Source organism: Dreissena polymorpha, chromosome 15 (genome assembly GCF_020536995.1).
Source record: "Dreissena polymorpha isolate Duluth1 chromosome 15, UMN_Dpol_1.0, whole genome shotgun sequence".
In the NCBI taxonomy this organism is placed as follows: Eukaryota; Metazoa; Mollusca; class Bivalvia; order Myida; family Dreissenidae; genus Dreissena; species Dreissena polymorpha.
This window is the reverse complement of record NC_068369.1, coordinates 34,811,185-34,830,153: the sequence shown is the minus strand read 5'-3', so window position 1 is coordinate 34,830,153 and position 18,969 is coordinate 34,811,185. Positions and strand designations below refer to the sequence as shown.

At 36.8% G+C, this 18,969-nt stretch overlaps 1 protein-coding gene across 1 annotated transcript in view; it reads right to left on the bottom strand.

Annotated features, from left to right (window-relative positions):
- The window catches only part of LOC127861201 (uncharacterized), a 73,336-nt gene that overhangs the window by 16,261 nt on the left and 38,106 nt on the right, over window positions 1-18,969 (bottom strand). The gene's annotated exons all lie outside the window — the stretch shown is intronic.

The following is an 18,969-nucleotide window of genomic DNA, read 5'->3' as shown; positions in this document are numbered from 1 at the left end:
TACTAAAATACCCCGGGTACTCTTAAGTATACTTCTATGTACCCCGGGTACGGAAATACTCTCAAAGGCTCCCGATCATGCTCCGGTGTACATTTTACTATATTTTTCGTATTATAGTGTTTAAATTTAAGTCTGCATTAAAAGAATGAAATAAAAATAATGCACAGTTTAATTGTATTACTATTCATAATGAACCGATATAAAAATGATAGAAAAAAAATGGTTGCATGAACACCATCCTAAAATATGTCTAATCATAGTTGAATGTCTGATTTATATATAACATAGTATTTATTTATAAGTTTGGGTCAAAACTTTAAAGACGTCCCTTTAACACAAATAAACACTGCGTTTTAATGTATCGCCATCACATAAATATAGTATTTAAAATAGGAATTGTACTCTTTGGAGATGTATCACAACTAAGTTTTACCAGTTCCATTTGCTTCGCAGTCTTCGTTGAAGCCGCCGTCTAGGTCATGATCTGAAACAAAAAATGCAGCGTATAGTACAGTGCTTTAAACAAAACATACATCCACTATGATTTAAGTTACCCTAATGTAATTGATTGATTGATCGATCATTCAATAATCACGCGAACTTGTGTCCATACACCCTTTTAGTAACCATACATATTAGAATGTTGTTTATGGAATAGTCTTTGTTGCTTTAGTAACTAAGAATGGAAAGCTCTGTACCTGTAGGGTATACGCCGTAACCCGGATAGCAAGTTTCTTCGTCGCTAAGCCCATCGCAGTCGTTGTCCCTGTTGTCATCATTCCGCGCTGGTGTGGTTTCGCAAAGCGGTTTTATCTTTACAGATAGCATGTTTTAAGAAGTAATACATTTTTATAAAATATGTGAGCATATAAAGATTTAAAAACAATCGTCAGCAGGTGAAACAAATGAAGCAGATGTTTACTTTGACTGCGGATAATATATGGTTCATTTCGATGTGAACACTTGTTCTGTAATACGCTTTATAAATATTTTTATCCTGTCTCTGCTGCAAAAAATGACCAAATAAAGCAGGGTCGTATACATTTTCCTATCTCCGGTCAACAGGAAGTAGTGTATTTCTACGCAAGCTGTGACGATTAACATGTTCTAATATTTTACCTTTGAAATTTATTGGGACGCATCATGAATGTTATAGTTATATAATATATAATCCTATTTTTCTTCTTTAAAATTTATTACCGAACCAGCTTTCCGTATTTATCATTTTTATCTACTTGATTACGCAATTTAGGACGTATCTACTATAGTGTGACGTCAATTCTCTGACGAAACATACTATCTAGTTTCTCTCCGGATTTCAGGGACAACAATTTTGACCTGGTGGTTTTAAACAGTATTTTTAAATATTTGTAAAGCATTAAACGAATTAAACGTATTTCGGATTTTGTGTTTGTCGTTCATTATCATTGTAAATGTATTGTTATTAGCAATGGATTAAAGTTGTCATAAAGGTGAATAAAAATAAGTTTTTGTTTTGAAGCTGCTTTTTTTTTCATTTTACCAAAGAAAAATACCACATTCTCGATTCGTTTTTAATTTCTTCTCATATTTTAATAGAAAAGTATTCAAATTAAAAGCTTAAAGTGGACTTATTTTTACGTGACACAATCGGTAGTTATTCGGTCGTATGGAATGTTGTGTACATGTAGAAGGCCCGACAAGAATGATTATATTGTAATAACAATTTATCATTTGTCTTTGATACAATGTGTCAACGGCATTAAACAGGATAAATAGAATCGCTAAAGCTCGCCCTATTTTCTTTTTTAAGCCTCACCGGATAAACTTTCTCCATCTTGGCACCAACCATGTATACTCTATATCACATGGTTCAGCGAATCACAAAACAATCACAGTTATACGAAATGCACAGTTGTCACTTCCAACGGTTAACATTCTGATGTAAAGCACGTCAATGAAAAACATAAAGTCAAGTAAATAAACTAATGCATTTCTAGAGGTTACAATGTAATATAATTTCCCCATCATCAACATAGTTTCCGCCGTCTTTATTTTATTGTTACTCATTGAAGTTAAATTATAAATATAGAAAATAGGACAAGCAAAAATGGATGTCGTTAACATAAAGAAAATGCATATTTTCAGTATTCAACGAGATAAACCCATTGAAGCCTGGCATCTAGAAAAAGGGCCTTGGCAAACAGCGTAGACCCAGATGAGACGCCGCATGATGCGGCGTCTCATCAGGGTCTGCGCTGTTTGCTTAAAGGAATTTCTGTAAGAAATACTATAAATATAGAAACAATTATATATGCCCTAATTTTGGAAATAAATTGATCCAATTTAGAAGGATGGGAGAGTCTACTTGTCATGAATGGGTTAAAATAAAGCTTAGTTCACTGGACTGGATGTAATTTTGAAAATACGGACAGCATGCTAGTTATCAATGATGTCTCAGAGGACGTTCATCAGGTTAGTTATTAAGGACCTATCATAGCAGAAGATCAGGTTGTCCAAATGCCAATACATCAGGTCAGTTATCAAGGATGGCTCACTGTCAATACATCAGTTCAGTTATCAAGGATGGCTCAATGTCAAAACATCAGGTCAGTTATCGGATCGTCCCAATCTCAATGCAAATATGGTCAGTTATCAAGGATAGCTTAATGTCAATACATCAGGCCAGTTATCAGGTTGTCCCAATGTCAATGCATCAGGTCAGTTATCAAGGATAGCTCAATGTCAATACATCAGGTAAGTTATCAAGGATGGCTCAATGTCAATACATCAGGCCAGTTATCAGGTTGTCCCAATGTCAATGCATCAGGTCAGTTATCAACGATAGCTCAATGTCAATACATCAGGTAAGTTATCAAGGATGGCTCAATGTCAATACATCAGGCCAGTTATCAGGTTGTCCCAATGTCAATACATCAGGTCAGTTATCAAGGATTGCTCAATGTCAATACATCAGGTCAGTTATCGAGGATGGCTCAATGTCAATACATCAGGCCAGTTATCAGGTTGTCACAATGTCAATACATCAGGTCAGTTATCAAGGATTGCTCAATGTCAATACATCAGGTCAGTTATCGAGGATGGCTCAATGCCAATACATCAGGTCAGTTATCAAGGATGGCTCAATGTCAATACATTAGGTCAGTTGTCAAGGATGGCCGAATGTCAATACATCAGGGTCAGTTATCAAGGATGGCTCAATGTCAATCCATCAGGTCAGTTATCAAGGATGGCCCTATGTCAATGAATCAGGTAAGTTATCATGGATGGCTCAATTCAATTCTAAAACATCAGGTCAGTTATCAAATTTTGCCCAATGTCAATACATCAGGTCAGTTATCAAGGATGGTTCAATGTCAATACATCAGGCCAGTTATCAAGGATGGCTCTATGCCAGTACATTAGGTCAGTAACAAGAATGGCTCAATGTCAATACACCAGGTCAATTATCAAGGACGGCTCAATGTCAATATATTAGGTCGTTAATCAAGGATGGCTCAATGTCAATACATCAGGTCAGTTATCAAGGATGGCTCAATGTCAGTGAATTAGTTCAGTAATCAAGGATAGCTCAAAATGCCAATATATTAGGTCAGTCATCAAGGATGGTTCAATGTCAGTGCATTAGGTCAGTTATCAAGGATGGCTCAATGCCAATACATTAGGTCAGTTATCAATGATGGCGCAATGTCAATACATCAGGTCAGGTATAAAGGATGGCTCAATGTCAATACATTAGGTCAGTGATAAAGGATTACTAAATGTCAATACATCAGGTCAGTTATCAAGGATGGCGCAATGTCAATACATCAGGTCAGGTATAAATGATGGCTCAATGTCAATACATTTGGTCAGTGATAAAGGATTACAAAATGTCAATACATCAGGTCAGTTATCAAGAATGACGCAATGTCAATACATCAGGTCAGTTATCATGGATGGCTTAAGTTTAATACATTAGATCAGTTATCAAGGATGGTTCAATGTCAAAACATCAGGTCAGTTATCAAGGATGGCTCAATTTCAATACATCAGGTCAGTTATCAAGGATGGCTCAATGTCAATACATCAGGTCAGTTATCAAGGATTGTTCAATTTCAATACATCATGTCAGTTATCCAGGATGGCTCAATTTCAATACATCAGGTCAGTTATCAAGGATGGCTCAATGTCAATACGTTAGGTCAGTTATCAAGGTTTGCTGAATTTCAAAACATCAGGTCAATTATCAAGGATGGCTCAATGTCAATAAATCAGACCAGTTATCAAGGATGGCTCAATGTCAATACACCAGGTCAGTTATCAATGATGGCCCAATTTTAATACATCAGGTCAGTTATCAAGGATTTTTCAATTTTCAATACTTTAGGCTAGTTATCAAGGACGGCCCAATATCGATAAATCAGGTCTGTTATCAAGTATGGCTGAATGTCAATACATCAGGTCAATTATCAAGGATAGCTCAATTTCAATACATCAGGTCAGTTATCAAGGATGGCTCAATGTCAATACATCAGGTCAGTTATTAAAATGACTCAATGTCAATACATCAGGTCAGTTATCAAGGATGGCTAAATTTCAATACATCATGTAGGTTATCAAGGATGGCGCAATGTCACTATTATGTCAGTTATTAATGATAGCTTAAAGGCCCTGCATAAGAGCATTATGTCAGTTTTCGAGGACGTATCAATGACAGTAAATCAGGTCAATTACCAAGGTTATCTCAATAGCAGAAAATCATGTCACTTATCAAGCAAGTCTCAAGAAAATAGATCAGGTAAGTTATGTAGGATATCACTTATTAAGGATTTCTCTATTGCAGTACATCAATGCTGTCTCAAGGAAATTTACCATGTCAGTTATCAACGATGCGTCAATTCCAGTACATCATGTCAGTTACCAAGGGTGCCTCAATAGCATTAGAGAATGCTAGTTAACAAGGATGTCTCAATTGCAGTACATCAATGATGTCTCAAGGAAATTTACCATGTCAGTTATCAACGATGCGTCAATTCCAGTACATCATGTCAGTTATCAAGGGTGCCTCAATAGCATTAGAGAATGCTAGTTAACAAGGATGTCTCAATTGCAGTACATCAATGATGTCTCAAGGAAATTTACCATGTCAGTTATCAACGATGCGTCAATTGCAGTACATCATGTCAGTTATCAAGGGTGCCTCAATAGCATTAGAGAATGCTAGTTAACAAGGATGTCCCAATTGCAGTACATCAATGATGTCTCAAGGAAATTTACCATGTCAGTTATCAACGATGCGTCAATTCCAGTACATCATGTCAGTTATCAAGGGTGCCTCAATAGCATTAGAGAATGCTAGTTAACAAGGATGTCTCATTTGCAGTACATCAATGATGTCTCAAGGAAATTTACCATGTCAGTTATCAACGATGCGTCAATTCCAGTACATCATGTCAGTTATCAAGGGTGCCTCAATAGCATTAGAGAATGCTAGTTAACAAGGATGTCTCAATTGCAGTACATCAATGATGTCTCAAGGAAATTTACCATGTCAGTTATCAACGATGCGTCAATTCCAGTACATCATGTCAGTTATCAAGGGTGCCTCAATAGCATTAGAGAATGCTAGTTAACAAGGATGTCTCAATTGCAGTACATCAATGATGTCTCAAGGAAATTTACCATGTCAGTTATCAACGATGCGTCAATTCCAGTACATCATGTCAGTTATCAAGGGTGCCTCAATAGCATTAGAGAATGCTAGTTAACAAGGATGTCTCAATTGCAGTACATGAAGTCATCTTCCAAGCAAGTCCCAATGGCAGTGCATCACATCAGTTATCAAGTCTCTCATAAATGATTTATAAATTGGTGTCTCAATGGCAGTACGTCAGATAAGCTATATCTGTCTCAATTACAGTACATCAAATCAGTTATTACTGGTGTCAATATTCAGTTTTTAAACTTGGTACTCTTATAAGATTTAATAGGAAAACTTCATGCGAAAAACACACGTCATTTATAAAGCTCCAAGATTTTCGTCTTACGGTATGTTTCGTGTCAATGAATCGGGAAAATTCCACTGTTTTGTTGGCATGTTTTACTTACTGAATTGCATTTGTTCTGTCCTCATTATAAAAGCAATTAAAATAATTTTATTGACATTGTCAAAAACGAACGCACGCACGCACATTTTTCCTGAGATTCCTTAGATGAACTTTAGAATACATATTTAGGGGGCTGTTTCAAATTCTTTATTCGAAATTTAATACTGTTGTAGATCAGACCAAACTCTTTATTTTCGTCTTAGGCTTTGTAAGTGGTACGGATTGTCATAGAAACGGCGGTTTGTCAATGACAGTTACTTACCGGCGTGATAATTGGTCCAATAGCCGAGTAGCCAGGGACGATCATCGACGTGTTGTGGTTGAACTGGACAACGGAGAATCCATAGGCGGGGCCATTCGAATCCCAGAATCTGTAGAACGGCTTAGCATTTGTATTATCCGTGTGAGAGGTGTCCGAGCTACCATTGTGATAGGCCGAGTGTACGGTGATTGGTGACTGTGGCATATTAAGGTCAGGGTATCTGAACAAGGAGGCGAAAAAGCCACTGACGAAGTTGTGCGTTGGGGGCACAATGTGGAACACGGTCCTGCTTAAATGGTCTGAAAACTGAACACCGACTGCGATTGGCTCCGATGCAGTAATATTATAGGAAGCCATGAGGTCGATGCTTTGCACGGCCTTTCCCCCCCTGTTGTAAAGCAGGTGGAAAGCATCGAAACCTTTCGAGATGTTCACGGTCGTATTGTCGCTATTGGTCAGGAATACTATCTTCGCGTTATATAAAGACGCGAGAAGCGGCATAGATGGAACGTAAAACTGTGTCGCCATTGAATGAATCGGTATAAGTTGACTGAAGTGAGAAAAATTTCTAGCACTACCACAGAACACAAGGGATGGTCTGTTGGTCTCAACAATTATTCCAGAAATGTCTGCTTCATTGACATTGCATTTTTTTGTATCTTTATAATCACAGAATCCTTTATGTGAATAAAATGGCTTTTCATTTTTCATTTGTTTTATGGAAATGGTAGTTTCTTTAAACTCTGACACGATTTGACAAAGAGGTTTAAAAATGTGGTCATCACTGAACATAATAAATTCTGTTGTTTGAATGTCATAGGGAAATAATGGTGTGTTGAAATGGACATCTGCCGTTTGGAAAACTACATTGACAGCAACATCTTTATCGCTGTATACATGAATGGTACAAGGGCGCGGATGTAAACAATATCTTTCATACTCTACATTGACGGGGTAATATCTAATGCCGTCATTGTGCGTAACCCCTTGCCACACTGTGGACAAATTTATTTTATCGTTCCCGAACGCTAAGCCGACCGCAACACGGGTATTGGATTGCAGTGGAGTAATATAAAAACTGGTTTTCCCTGTATCTGGTTCGTTCCCATCAAGTTCAAATTTAAAAGTTGGAATTTTAAATTTAAACTCTCTCCCAAAGCTATCCACTGTACCTGCAAAATAAGAGAACGATGCGTAAAAATAGTAAACTCTTGTACTATTTTTATAAATATATGAACGTTTATAATTTTAAAACAACTGCATCATCTACAAGCCGAATGGCGAGATTGACAACACATTGAGAGCTCGATCAGTGTACTAGACTATCAATATAATATTAAAACAATGCAGGAATTTGTATTGCCACATCATGTGTGACAAAAGAACATGATGCAATATATACGTCACATGGTATACTTACACGTTGCCTTATGTCACATAAACATGAGGTATATATACAACATGAGTATACTTACAGTTTGAACAATGTTTGACACATGGACACTAAGTATATATACAAGCCTGACATTACTACGAGGAACACATACATAATTATCATTCTTAAACTTTGTCCAATGTTTGAAACATCAACGCTATGTATTTATTCAACAACGGTATGATTACAAATTTGACAGTGTTTGTTATATTAACCCGAGGAAATAAACATCACTGGTGTACTTGCACTCGCCACAGTGTTTGACGCATCAACACGAAGAATATAAACATCACTGGTATACTTACATTTGTCACCAGTGGTATACTTACACTTGCCACAGTGTTTTGCACACCAATACGAGGCAAAGCCTTCATTTGTGGAGCAGAAATTGGTTCCATAGCGGGAGCAGTTGTGTCTCCGGTCTTGGCAGCGCCACGCTAAAACAAGCCGTATGTTTGTTTAAAAAATTGTGTGACCTAAATGGTTAATTACATTGGTAGTATATTGTATAGTTAAATTAAGGCTATTGATAAGTTTAAACTTTTGGATCAGATCTCTGTAATTGCCGTTCCAGAATTGCACGGAACGCGTATTTCACCAATTAGTTATACATGTTAATATTATATTTCCCTGATGTCAACAAAGTATTTTTAAAGTCTCTATAACGCTCAAAATCAACGACAATTTCGTTAAGTATTACGTAAAATAAAGTTAACACCTTAACAATCAGTGTTCCTTATAGTAATAGCCAAAATTTCAACGCTAGATGTGGTATGATTGCATAGATTTTTGTAGATGCAAAATGCTCGTTTTTATTTAATTGTGGCCACAATTAATTCCCGCGAATATATCTATTCATACGACACACGAACACCATTGGAGTGTTCATGTGTCGTATGAATATATATGCAAAACAATAATAAAAACGAGCATTTTGTATATACAAACATCTATTTTACCAGACCACATCTGACGTTGAAATTTCGGCAATTGCCATAAGGTAACACTGATTTTTAATTGGTTAAGTTTATTTTACGAATAATTGTACGAAATTTTCGTTGATTTTGAATAGTAATGTTACTTTAAAAGGTTGAATTCTGACGCAAGAACCACTAAATCCTGCATTCGTAGTTCATCATGAAGAAATTGCTTTTAATTTTAACGCATGTCGAAGAACTGTTATATCATTTTATACAATGACATTTGAAAACCTCCGTCGAACTTACATGTGTTATTATAGACGGCGCATCCACTCAATGTTTTGAAGTCTGAAATAGACAAAGTAAAATTGGTTGCGCTATTTTGGAATATACCGAATAATATTATTTAATATAAAAGTATGATTGACTCATTACAACGAATAGGCTAGGTCATTAACAGGTTGAATGTAAAAAAAACTTGCAAGTTTGTTTTAGACTGGCGTTTTCAATTAGATATTTTTTATGTTTTAGCATTCATTATCACCTGTTTAAAAACGCATTCTTTTGAAATAAAATTATTTTAAGTGTCGATCATATTCTAAAAATTTAATGTATGTCCCCACCCCGACTCAGTTCTAAAGTAAAAGATCTCGAAAAACAAATCATAAAAACAGCATTTGCCGGATGCTGGGTCACACAACACTAAGGAAACGCCTCACGTCAATGCTATATCGAAGTCACAAACGTAATCGCAACTTGAACTATGCGAATGCCTATTTAATGAAACAAAACCACAACAGAACCGACACAATAACTTGACAAGTTAAACAGTGTATGTAATTTTTATTGAATATAAGCCATAAACGACATGATAGTTGACATATTGCTAGATCACGAGTATTTCTAGTTTGTTTGAAAAACACTTAGCGGCGCATATATTTGAACTGGGCTGAGCAAAAAAATTGACAAAAACATAATTCGGTTTGTATTTTCGGACATTTTTACAACTGTCTTTACTATATGGTAATAAAACAAATAATTCGTGCACGTTATAGTGTGTTGTCGAATAACCCACGGCCGGAAGTTTAGTTGCGTAGGGATTAAATCACGAGTTCGAAGCACGAGTGATTTGAAACCACGCATATAAACATCCAGCCGTAGGTTATTCGAGAACAAACTATAACGTACACGAATAATTTCGATTCTAACACGGTTTTTACTAAAGATTTATAAAATGTCTCTTGTTTTTCTTGTGTACTATTTTATGTGAAGTTCCGCCCATAAAAATAACTTTCGGCTGTTCTGTCGATCAGATCTCCGCCCTCAATACTTTCATTAATAAAATACCGGATTATTACGCTGGTGGAAAATGTATCGGAATGTTTTGTATAGTTACAGCGCGTGCTTTTAGTGTATAAGCTCCGCCCATAATTATAGCAGAATAACACATAGACGATTTGCTTTTTTGTTGTTATGAAATTCGGCACGTGCCGTTTTAAAATTACAAATGTAGCATGGAAAGCAAGCTGGCCGAGTATGTTGAATTGAATCGTCTATAATATAGCCCGAACCAGTATCCACAACTCTCCCACGAGAAATTGAATCTTAAATTGTACTGAACGCTAGAGCATCAAAACCAGTGCCTGTCAGAAAAACGGTTTCTTTTCGCAAATTCCGCAGCATTGACGTTGATTTGTTAAAAAATGACTAAAGATCATCTGCAATATTGAATTCTGAATCATGGTTGACAAGCGTAGATGAATTGGCGGACAGCTATGAATCGGAATTATCCTTATTGATAGATAAACATGCTCCACTACGTACCAAATCAATAATTTTACGGCCAACCTGCCCTTGGTACAATGAACAACTGCATAAAGAAAAACATATTAAACGCAAGCTAGAACGAAAGTGGCGTGTATCAAGGCTAACAATCGACCACCAGATTTACAGAAGTCAGTGTTATATTGTCAACAAGTTACTGAAAAAAGCTCGGGAACATTACTATACAGATAAAATTGAGTCGTGTGGCAGAGATCCGAAAAGCCTTTTCAAAGTCACCAAACATCTGCTCGGAAAGAAACATGAAGTTATATTACCATCTAATTATTCACCAAGGGAGCTTGCTCAAGATTTTAGTGATTTTTTCGTGGATAAAGTGGAGTGTATTACAAAAAATATATCTTCCCAAACTACAAATCACTTCAATACTTTTGATATGGAAGATTCAAAAGAGCAATTTAATGAACTGACACCAGCATCAGAACTAGAGATATCAAAGCTTATCTCAAAGTCAGCAAATAAATCGTGCGAACTTGACCCCATCCCAACGTGGCTGGTAAAAGAATGTTCGGCGGAGTTAATTCCCATCATCACAAAAATTGTTAATGCTTCTCTTAACACCGGTAAAGTGCCAACGTCATACAAAAGTGCGCGCATCAGACCTCTATTGAAAAAGGAAACATTAGATCCCGATACACTCAAGAACTACAGGCCAGTATCGAATTTACCATATGTGTCTAAAATTCTGGAGAAGGTAGTAGACTCACGCTTAGAACATAACATGGATTCAAACAATCTCCATGAGCCAAACCAATCTGCCTACAGAAAATGGCATTCAACAGAGACCGCCTTGATTAAAGTTCACAACGACATTTTACAATCCTTAGACCAACACCAAGTAACAGTTTTGGTGATGCTGGACCTCTCTGCAGCCTTCGATACCATCGACCACGAGACACTGCTTGTACGGCTCGAAACCCACTTCGGAATTACAGGACAGCCACTGGCTTGGATGAAGGCATATCTGAGTGACCGTTTTCAGACTGTCTATATAGATGGAGAGCTGTCAAAGCCAGTGCATATGACATATAGTGTGCCCCAAGGCTCGGTGTTAGGCCCCAAATTCTATGTCATGTACACGAAACCTGTCGGTGCTATATGTCGTAAACACAGGATAAACGCACATTTTTATGCTGATGACTCACAGCTTTACATGTCATTCAAACCAACACACCCTGCAACAATAGAAGACATTATTAACCAAGTGACGGATTGTCTTAATGATATTACCCATTGGATGAATACCAACAAGCTGAAACTTAACTCAGAAAAAAACGAATTAATTGTGTACACAACTGATAGGGACAAGAATGCAGTTTCTAACATTACTGTGAAACTAGACAAGTCAGACATAATACAGTCATCTAGTGTAAGAAACCTGGGTGCTTTCCTGGACTCCAAGATGAACATGGATCAGCATTTAAATTCTCTCTGTAGATCCACCTACGCTCAGTTAAGGAAAATTGGTCGCATTCGGCAATATATCAACACAGATGCCACCAAAACCCTGGTAAATGCGTTAGTAACATCTCGACTGGACTACTGCAATGCTCTGCTGTACGGAATTCCCCAGCATACGATCAACAAATTGCAGGTTGTTCAGAATACTGCTGCCAGAATAATAACTAGAACATCAAAGTACAGTCACATCACACCGATTTTGAAGGACCTCCATTGGCTACCTGTACAGTACAGAGTGAACTCTAAAATAATGACACTTACATTTAAAGCTCTACATGGCCAATCTCCAGCGTGTATCAAGGACATGATAGATGTCTGTAGACCAACGCGTAATCTACGTTCAGCACACCAATCGATGGCACTGGTTCCCTCGAAAAGCAAACAAGTGAAGTACGGGGAAAGGAGCTTCAAATCAGTTGCTCCGAAACTGTGGAACTCACTGCCTATACATGTTAGAGACTGTCAAACACTCCAGTGTTTCAAAAGACAATTAAAGACCCACTACTTCGTGCTGGCCTACGGAAACTGATTACATCAATATTGGCACTTCAGATGCGATAAACTGCTAATGTACTTGGGTAGTCCACAATTGTTGTTTTAATGTTAATCACTTTTATAAAAGTAATGTTTCATGTGACGATTTTATTGATTCTATTGTTTTACCAGGCTACGGGTTTCTTATCATATGCTTAGTTAGATTTTAAATTGTCTTACAATGTTATTGTTATTTTATGAGTTTTTTTACAAGATTATGATATGTATTCATTATTGTACAGCGCCTTTGAACGTGTTTTATTACATGAAAAGGGCGCTTTATAAATCAGGTTTATAATAATAATAATAATAATAATGCTATTAACACTTCATATCTTTTTAATCAGCATTGTATGTATTCTACCTATGGAAGGTAACACCCCTCATCATTTCAGCAAAATGTTTTGTTTGATACAATTCAGGTTCAAATAAAGCAACCACACGATATAGCGATATACTTTTCTGAAGATTTCCCCATATGTGGATACATGCCTTGGTCTAAAAATATTTCAGAATCATCATCTGTAGTGACAAATACACTCATATAGAACCTACTTCCAAAAGAATGACATGCACTTTACCGTAGTTGAATATTGCGCTCGCTGTCAGACCAGACATGAGGATCTTAGTTGGACTTCCAGTCAGATTGTACAGCTTGCTTTTCAGAGAAGCATCGTTGCACATGTCATCCTTGTCCGGCATCACTCCCTCGCCGTAGCACAGGTGTGAGTCGTTGATCAGACGGAACCAATACATCAACATGTCGTCCCCACATTGGCCGGCTTTCTTGTTGAACCTGCGTTGCCAACGAATAATATAAGGTAATGAACCAAATTAAACACTGAGTCTTGACTTCTCACATTTGCATGATTGCATGCAGATCTTGATCTTTCACATTGGTTATTTAATTAGTACGATGTATCATTATAAACCACGTGAATCTGAATCATGGACCTTCTCAGCCATATTCATCCGAATACTGGACTATTGTAAGCACACATAACAAATCTTTGATCAAGCTTAAACAAATAAAAGCCTGGATCCTAAATACCCACATAGGACTGAATATTTGAACCTTATCACCAGCAAAAACACTTTTTTTAGTATATAGAATCTTAAATTCTGATTACACACACAGAGATCTTAATTTGAAATCAGAATTTTTCTAACAGAATATTCGAAGGTGATCGAACCCATAGATCTGAATCTGGAATCTTAGATAAAAAATTACCCACATATAATCTTGGAATCACCCATTGATCTTAATCTTGGATCCGTATTACCTCCATAAAACCTTAGAATTTCACACATCGTAAAATTGGATCCTTGTTACCAACATAGAATCTTGGAATATGATTACATACATATACTTTAATCTTAAATCATTTTACCCAAAGTCATATATATCTTAATCTTTCATTACTAATACCATCATGTAATATTTGAATCTGATTACACGGACAGATTTGAATATTGAATCAGTAATTACCACATAGATTTTATTTATTACTCACAAAGATCTTCATCTTGGATACTTATTATCAATAAATAATCTTGAAATCTGATCACACACACACAGAATTCGGAATCTTGGATATTTGTTATTACCCACTAAAACTCTTTGAATCGGATCACTAATCGGATCACAAACATAGATCTGATTCTCATATTTTTATTACTAGCATAGACTCTTGGAAACTGATCCAGTATAAACTCTTAATCTTGGATACTTATAACAATATAGAATCTTTGAATCTGAACACACATATATATCTAAATCTAAGATCCATGATATCCACATACAATCACCGAATCACGTGACTAAAATCAACAAAATATTTGCACACACAAAGCTTTATAGTGGATCCCTTTTACATAATACAATATAAATCATGAATCCTTGTGAACCACATAGGATATTGGAATCTGATCACAGACATTAATCTGAATTTTGAGTCGTTGTGAACCACATAAAATCTTGTAATCTGATCACAGACATACATCTGAATATTGAGTTTCTGTTCACCACATAGACTCTTGGAATATGGTCACATAAATTTATCTGAATTTTGAGTCCTTGTAAACCACATAAAATCTTGGAATATGATCACATAAATAAATCTGAATTTTGAATCCTTGTGAACCACATATAATCTTGAAATCTAATCATATACATAAATCTGAATTTTGAATCCTTGTAAACCACATAGAGTCTCGGAATATGATCATATAAATAAATCTGAATTTTGAATCCTTGTAAATCACATAGAATCTCGGAATCTAAGCCCAGACATAAATTTGAATCGTAGGGCTTCATACCCACATATACTCTTGAAATCGCATCACACATATATTTAGATCTTGGATCCTTAAAACCCACATATAATCTTGACATCGTATCACACATATAGATTTAGATATTGGATACTAAAACCCCACATATAATCTTGAAATCGTATCACACATATAGAAGTAAATATTGGATCGTTAAAGCCCACATATAAGCGTAAAATCGTATCACACATACATATCTGAAACTTGGATTCTTAAAACATGCATTGAGTATTGAAATCTGATCACCTTCGAAGATCTTAATCTTTGATTCTTTTAACCCAAATACAATCTGAAAATCTTATAACACATATAAATATGGATATTGGATCCTTAATACCCACAATCATGGAATCTCTTAACACATTGAACTTTCTATTGGATTCTGATTTACTTGAATTCTAATTAGTATCGCTATTATAATTATGTTCACTTGAAATGCCTAATATATATATATATATATATATATATACATATATGCAATGTGATATATTGTTTCAACTCACAGATACCTCTCAAACAATCCCACAAATGCAAAATGCACTCACCAGCTCGCAGTGCTTTCTGGCTTCGTGCAGTGATCACTCGTGCACTCGAAGATTACCATCCGGAACTTGCTGAACAACAGATGCACCGACTTGCTGCTTGTGTGGAATACTAGCGAGCCTTCTCCGCACACCTTGGCCCTCAGCATCATGATATCATCGTCCATGGTTGTAGCGTTAAGATCGAGCACATGCGCAGATATGTTTCTCGTGGTCTCGTTGTAAACCGACTCGCCGTGGAACCCCTCTACAAGCAAAACAGACATCAACGGAACTTCCAAAGGTATGATGCATATTTACATGATTCTCCCTTGTGTCATTTGAAGTGTTAATTATGTTCAAATTTATAAATGTGGCCTCAGTCCCTGGCGGTATTTTTTTATAACAGAACTAAAGTTCTCAAAGCTTTACCAAACGTGTATATCTGTTCGGTTATTTTCAGATCCTAACAAGGGTTTCTGTAAAAAGACGATTTTCCAAGTTGTCAATTAAGTCTATGTACACACGTTTAATTATCATCATGTTTTTTTTTCTAATCAGTATAATTGCAGCAAGTACAGACGAAAATGATGATTAATTTAATAGCAGCTATATTCCACTAACCTCTACACGCCCTCTCGAATACTTCAACTATGACTTCTGTCTGGACTAAAGGCGATAAAAGCGCTTTCTACAAAAGACACATCCACAATTATAGTCATTATGTGGTACACTGTGGTATTATTTCATATCCTGACCTCTTACAAAACATTGTGATGGAAAGCATAGGGAACCAAGGCAACACATACACATTTAGTCATTGGTCATTGTGGGGGGCAGTTTTATTTTAGCAATAACACAGAGGGAGTGCTGTTTATGTAACTAAAACATACTAATACATGGGGCTACGGTATTGATAATAAAATAATAAACCGAGTACTTAACTTACAAAAGAAAGTACGTCAAAGACACATGGGCAAATGTACTGCAGAATTTCTGAGGCAAAACGTACGGCGGAATAGTGTACCTTTGCCTCAACACGATAAAACATTGAACACAGGGAGATAAAAGAGACAGACCACATAGGAAAACAGTCCTGTAAGGTAACAAAATCGACAGACATCGCAGCCCTGAGGTGAACCTTGGCTCGCAGTAGGAGAGCTTCATACAAAAGCTCTGGCTACACAGTCTCTGGTTTTGTTGAACTAGCGGCGTCAGGCAGGCGTTGGTTTTGCAGTGATAACACCTCTTGTGGCCAGACTTTCCAATGGTGTTAACGACAGACTAATGGCCATTTAATTCCCTTTGATGGCTGAAAGGAAGCATCTTACCACCATCAGCGCACGAATTTTAGAACTTCATGACCGACATATCAAAGGCGGACACTCTAATCTTGTAAGTTGACTTCAACGAAAGAGTTGGCAAAAGTTGACATCTATAACACTGACTTGGATGGAGTCCTTTGAGACCATGTAAGGTCACTACAACAGAAATTTTATTATTTTGCTCCATACGTGAGCTGCATATGAACTCCAGCTCAAAAACAAGATGTCCCGCCTCCCTACCTGAAACCGAACGTCATGGATTCACCCTCGCGCAAAGCACAAGAAACATATTGACTATGGTAGTGACCAAGACCATGTTCCCGAAACTGTTTTACGCAATGCTCACATAAGCCTTCAAAGTCACGGAGACAACTATGTGTGTGTCAACCTGAGATCTACACAGATGGCCAATAGTTCAACATTCAGAGGCTCAAAGAAAAAAAACAAGAGTGTTGCAATGCTCCCTGCGCCTGCATAGACGTTGGTCTTGCATGTCGTGTCTTGACAAGTTCAACTGTTCACAACATACCGGTAGTCACAATATGTCGTAATATTTAGATTTTATCATTTTGATTTCATAGGAAATGCTCGTTTTGTTGTATGCAATACTTTACTTGCTAGTGTTTATATACACTTGAGCTTTGCGGAACGATGCAATCACCCGCACACGTGGTCGAGAAGGCCGTCTTTCGACACAGACTAGTTGAAGTCCTATGACTGTGAACAAAATTAATGTACTTTACATTGTCATTTTAAAATCTCGCAATAAATGACATAGTTATGGCCCGGACATGCTCATTTATGGCGATTTTTGACTTTTGAACTTCAAGTGTGACCTTGACCTTGGAGATATCGACGTAATTCTTTCGCATGACACATCGTCCAATGATTGTGAATAAATGCACCGAGTAATTTTAAAATCTCACAATGAATGACATAGTTATGACCTAGACAAGATCATTTATGGCCATGTTTTAGCTTTAAACTCACAGTGTGACCTTGACGTTGCAGGTATAGACGTAATTCTTTCGCGCGACACACCGTCCAATAATAATGAACAAATGTGCCAACTGATTTTAAAATCACACAATGAAAAACTTATTTATTACCCGGACAAGCTCATTTATGGCCATTGTTGACCTTTGAACTCACAGTGCGAATTTGACCTGGAGATATTGACATAATTCTTTCGCGCGACACACCGTCCAATGAACCAATGATGATGAACAAATGTGCCAAATGATTTTAAAATCATACGATGAATTACACAGTTATGGCCAGAACAAGATCATTTATGGCCATTTGTGACCATGACCTTGGACACATCGACGTAATTCTTTCGCTCGACACACCGTCCAATAATGGTGAACAAATGTGCAAAATGATTCTAAAATCTCGCAATGAACGACATAGTTATTGGCCGAACAAGCTCATTTATGGCCATTTTTGATCTTTGAACTCAAAGCGTGACCTTGACCTTAGATATATCGACATAATTCTTTCGCGCGACACACCGTCCAATTACGGTGAATAAATTTACCAAATGATTTTAAAATCTCACAATAAATGATAGTTTTGGCCCGGACAAGCATTTGATCGTTGAACTCCAAGTGTGACCTTGGCCTTGGAGATATTGACGTACTTTTTTTACACAACACACCGTCCCATGATGGTAAACAAATGTACCAAGTCATTTTAAAATCTAACGATAAATGACAAAGTTTTGGTCCGTACAACCTTCGGTTTAATACACACTACGTGACCCCGTGACCTAGCTCTTTTACCCGGCAAGACCTATATATAAACTTGACCTAGCCATCATCTAGATACAACTTGTGACCAAGTTTGGTGAAGATCGGATGAATTTTCGGGACAGACCGACAGACCAACCGACCGACCGACAGACAGACCGACTAAGTGACGCCTATATAGCCCCCATTACCAATGGTAATGGGGGTATAAAAATCAATCGCTTAGACCACTTGGCCATCCGATTCGGCGAGAGATGTATTTAATACTTAATATGAGCAATGCTCGTAGTATCACAAAATATAACATCAACAACAAAACTTTCCAAATTATGCAATCGTTTCGCGTTGCAATGCTTGATGTTTTAATCGTCAAAAGATGCATGACTTTGCCTCACAAATATCAAAAAAACAATTGGTCAATTTGCCAAAACGTGAAAAGGGTTAAGGCAATACATTTTACATGTAATGTAAATTGTATAGTATGAATGACACTGT